The sequence below is a fragment of the Camellia sinensis genome, chromosome 15 (assembly GCF_055761805.1).
Source record: "Camellia sinensis isolate YWXY chromosome 15, ASM5576180v1, whole genome shotgun sequence".
NCBI classification, from domain to species: Eukaryota; Viridiplantae; Streptophyta; class Magnoliopsida; order Ericales; family Theaceae; genus Camellia; species Camellia sinensis.
Window position 1 is genome coordinate 27,023,376 of NC_138975.1, and position 4,970 is coordinate 27,028,345.

At 35.5% G+C, this 4,970-nt stretch overlaps 1 long non-coding RNA gene across 1 annotated transcript; it reads left to right on the forward strand.

The window, feature by feature from the left end:
* Window positions 1–834: 834 nt before the first annotated feature.
* On the forward strand, window positions 835–2,515 carry LOC145813480 (uncharacterized). Its single transcript, XR_014356579.1, has 2 exons — window positions 835–1,832; window positions 2,024–2,515. It is a non-coding gene; the product is annotated as an uncharacterized LOC145813480 (long non-coding RNA).
* Window positions 2,516–4,970: the final 2,455 nt, after the last annotated feature.

Below are 4,970 nucleotides of genomic sequence, written 5' to 3' on the forward strand. Positions count from 1 at the left end.
CAACTCAAAGGACCCAATGCAAACAACGCCTTCAGGGCATTACAATAGGCATGTAGCTCTAACAACGCCTTCAGGGCATTACCCGATGCAAACAACGCCTTCACAAGGTCACATCCTTCCTTATTTTTCGCAAGGTCACTTGCTGCTTTCTCCTACCATCGTCCATGAAAGGGTTCAACATCACTACGAAAACTGTCAGTGTCTTCATTCTCATGTTTTACAGAATTCCCACCAATAGGCAATGCTTTCTCGAGTGTCCTGGTGGAATTTTGGGGCTCCTGAGTTACCATTTTTTTCACAGCATGAAAATGATCTTTGCCCACAAATAGCTTTGTATTTGTGTCTTTCTGGTTTTTCTTCATTGACATTGTAAATTGTGCATCACCCTATTGTATAAAACACAATAAAAGATATATAATCAGCCAATGTAAAGCCAGGAGAGCTCATAAAAGAAAGAAAGAACCATTAATATCATGCATTTTTAGGGGCTTACATATGAACCATACTCTCAAAAGATCCCTATGCAAATTAGAATATGTTAGCAGATATTTTAATATTATAATGTGTTATATGTTTGATTTTTTTTTCTTTCCCTCTAAGTTTTCATTTTCTTTCTCTTTAAGTCTCCAAGTCAAGTCTCCAAGTCTTCCAAGGAAATTGCCCACCAATTTCCTTTCCTATTCTTATCCACCAAGTCCCAAGTCTTCCAAGGAAATTACCCACCAATTTCCTTTCCTATCCTTATCCACCAAGTCTCCAAGAAAACTTGGCCACCAAGAATATTTGCCCTCCAAAGTACCTCTCCTATAAATAGAGCCTTTCATCTCTCTTATTGGAGCTCAAGTTTCTTTTGTGTGAGATTATCAGACAAATAAAAAAGGGTATATGTGATAAAGTTTTGGGTTCAACCAATTGTGCAGTATTGGTGAACCATACGACTTAGTCGGGCTGTTGTATCCTGGGGGGGACAAGTCAAGGTTTTTTCTGCTGCACCGGTGTGAGACTTTGCCTAACCGCAGATGGCTTGAATCTCTTTAAAAAGAGCGAATTTCCCGCACCTCAGCCCTTACAATAGTTATTGTAATTTTTATTATTTGTATTTTCCAGTATTTTATTTGTAATTATCACCAATAATTTTTAAGGAGATTTAAATAGCAAAAATTCATGGAGCTAGTATTGGAGAAGCCAAACGAGAATACCAGCGATCTCAACAAGCCCTTTCGGTTCAAGGGAGCCCATTTCAAGAGATGGAAAGGCAAGGTGCTTTCTACCTTAGTCTCCTCAAGGTGGCCTATATCCTGACCGAGAAAAATCCGAACGAAGTCCCCACTAAAGAGATGACCGACTAGGATTATGCCGCTCATCTTGAAAAAATTGAGAAATACAACACAGATGAGTATAAATGTCAATATTATCTTTTGAATTGTCTTTCAGATCAATTTTATGATTATTATGATACTACTTACACCACTGCCAAGAAAATTTGGAAAGCCTTGCAGAATAAATATGACACTGAAGAGGCAGGTGCTAAAAAATATGCTGCAAGCTGTTTTTTCCACTATCAAATGATAGATGGAAAATCAGTGGTGGAACTAGTTCAAGATTTTCAGATGCTAGTGGCTGAAGTTAGATCCAAAGGCATCAAAATTGGGGACAATCTTGTTATAGCAAGTATTGTTGACAAACTTCCATCATCTTGGAGGGAGTTCCAGAAGTCAATGCGTCACAAGCAAAATGAGACATCCTTGGAGACTCTAATCACACGGATTCGGGTGGAGGAGGAAGCACGAGGACAAGATGCGCTTATGACACAAGAGCATTCTACTGCAAAGGTAAATTTAACTTCTGGAAATATTTTACCTAAATGTCGATTTCATAAAAATAGTCACTTGAAGCCAGTTAAGAAAATTTGAAAAAATACTGGAAGGCCACAAAATAAAAATTACCTGAGGCAAAAGAAATGGAACCAAGAACCCCTTTCACAAGATCTGACAAATGTGACATGTTTTGTGTGTGGCAAAAGTGGGCATATTGCTTGAACTTGCAAATTTCGGAATCAACAGTCTCGACCACAGGCTAATGTTACCAAGGAACCATTTGTGGCTATGATTACATATATTTTTATGGTTCAATCTGTCGAAGGGTGGTGGGCAGACTCTGGTGCCAATAGGCATGTTTGCTATGATAAAGATTGGTTCAAAGATTTCACTCATTTTAATGAGGAGATGACTGCTTTGCCTGGTGACTCCAGTTTAACCAAAGTGCTCGGGTGTGGGGATGTTGAGCTGAATTTTACCTCTAGACGTGTGCTTGTTTTAAAAGATGTGTTATACACACCGTCCATGAGAAAAAATTTGATGTCGAGTTATTTGCTCAACAAAGTTGGTTTCAAGCAGACTATTGAATCTGACCACTGTGTAATCACTAAAAAAGGCATATTTGTGGGGAAAGGGTATGCCTATGATGGAATGTTTAAATTAAATGTTGAAAATAAAAAAGCACATATTTCTGTTTTCATGCTGTCTTCTATGAATTTTTGGCATGCTCGTTTGTGTCATATTAATAGCCGATATGTGGGAGTCATGAGTAGTTTAGGATTAATTCCTAGACTAACAAATAAGTTCGAGAAATGTGAAGTTTGCAGTCAAGCAAAGATAACTAAAAGGCCTCATAAAAGTGTGGTAAGAAACACTGAATTATTAGAATTAATTCACACAGATTTATGTGAATTTGAAGGAGTTTTAACACGTGGTGGAAATAGATATTTTATTACTTTTATTGATGATTTTTCAAAATACACTTATGTATACTTGTTGAAAAATAAAAGTGATGCTTTTGAATAATTTAAAGAATTGCTTCTTGAAGTTGAAAATCAATTCAGTAAAAATATTAAAAGATATAGAAGTGATAGAGGCCGGGAGTATAAATCTTTTGGATTTAACTCGTTTGCTCGGTCTTTGGGAATAATCCATGAAACTACTCCACTATATTCAACTGCATATAATGGTGTAGCAGAAAGGAAAAATAAAACTTTAACGGATTTAACAAATGCTATGCTAATTGAAGCAGGTGCACCTTCAAATTTGTGGGGAGAAGCAATTTTAAGTGCATGTTATGTTATGAATAGAGTGGCACATAAAAAACAAAAGTTACACCTTTTGAGTTGTGGAAAGGGCATAAGCCAAATTTGAGATATTTGAAGTTTGGGATTGTCTAGCTTTTGTTAGACTTGTGGACCCTAAAAGACTTAAATTAGGTGTGAAAGTTGCCACTTGTGCTTTTCTTGGATATGCAACAAATAGTACAGCGTATAGATTTTTTGATATTGAAAACAAAATAATTTTTGAATCAGGTGATGCAATTTTTCATGAAGAAAAATTTCCTTTTAAATCTAAAAATAGTGGGGGTCAAAATTATCAAGAAAATATTTTATCTGAAATCGGTTCCTCTACTCATCTTTTACAAAACCAAGATACTGCAGTTTTTGAACCAAGAAGGAGTAAAAGAGCCAGATTAGAAAAAAGATTTTGGCCCTGATTATCATGTTTTTAATGTGGAGGAAACTCCATTAACTTTACAAGAAGCTTTGGCATCTCCTGACACTGTTTTTTGGAATGAGACTGTAAATGATGAGATGGAATCATTATTATCCAATAAAACTTGGGTATTAGTAGATTTATCACCAGGTTGTAAAACTATTAGCTGTAAATGGGTTTTGAGGAAAAAAACTTAAACTGGATGGAACTATTGATAAATATAAAGCAAGGCTTGTTGCAAAAGGTTTTAAACAACAAGCAAATCTTGACTTTTTTGATAACTTTTCTCCGGTTACTAGAGTTACATTCATTAGATTATTAATTGCAGTGGCTGCAATTCATGATCTAAAGATTCATCAAATGGATGTTAAAACAGCCTTTTTAAATGGAGACCTGGGTAAAGAAATCTATATGGATCAACCTGAGAGTTTTGTGGAACCTGGTCAAGAAAGCAAAGTGTGCAAGTTAGTTAAATCCCTATATGGCTTAAAATAAGCCCCTAAACAGTGACATGAGAAATTTGATTCCTGCATGATAGAGAATGAGTATAAAACAAATGAATGTGATAAATGCATCTACTATAAATCTGAAGAAAATTCGCATGTCATTATTAGCCTTTATGTGGATGATTTACTTATATTTGGCTCTAATTTGCATATCATCGTGGAAACTAAAAATGTATTTAGTAGCCATTTTGATATGAAAGATCTTGGTGGGGCTAATTATATTTTGAGAATGAAAATTACCAAAACTTGTGATGGTATATTTCTTGATCAGTCGCATTATGTTGAGAAAATTTTGAGAAAATATAATTTTTATAAGTGCAAACATGTTCTTACTCCTTTCGATCCTCATGTGCGTTTATTTCCTATTGAAAATGATAAGGATGTATTTAATCAAAAGGAACATGCTAGTATGATTGGTAGCTTGCGTTATGCGACTGACTATACTAGACCGGACATTGCCTATGCAGTTGGAATACTTAGCAGGTTTACTAGCAAGCCTGGCAGTGATCACTGGCTAGCCATTGAGCGTATTATGAAATATTTATCTGGTACCATAAAATATGGCTTGTTTTTATAATAAGTATCCTGCAGTACTTGAAGGTTACAGTGATGCCGATTGGAATACCTTGTCAGGTGATTCATTATCAACCACTGGTTACTTATTTATATTGGAAGGTGGTGCTATAAGTTGGAAATCAAAAAAATAAACCATTATTGCTAATTCAACAATGGAGGCTGGGCTTATTGCTTTAGCTACTGCTAGTGAAGAAGCAAATTGATTAAAAGATTTGTTAAATGAAATCTCTTGTTGGGAAAAACCGATTCCACCTATATTGATTCATTGTGATAGCACCGCAGCAATTGGTCGAGTTAATAACCGTTATTATAACGGTAAATCCAGACCTATCAGAAGAAAACACAGTACTGT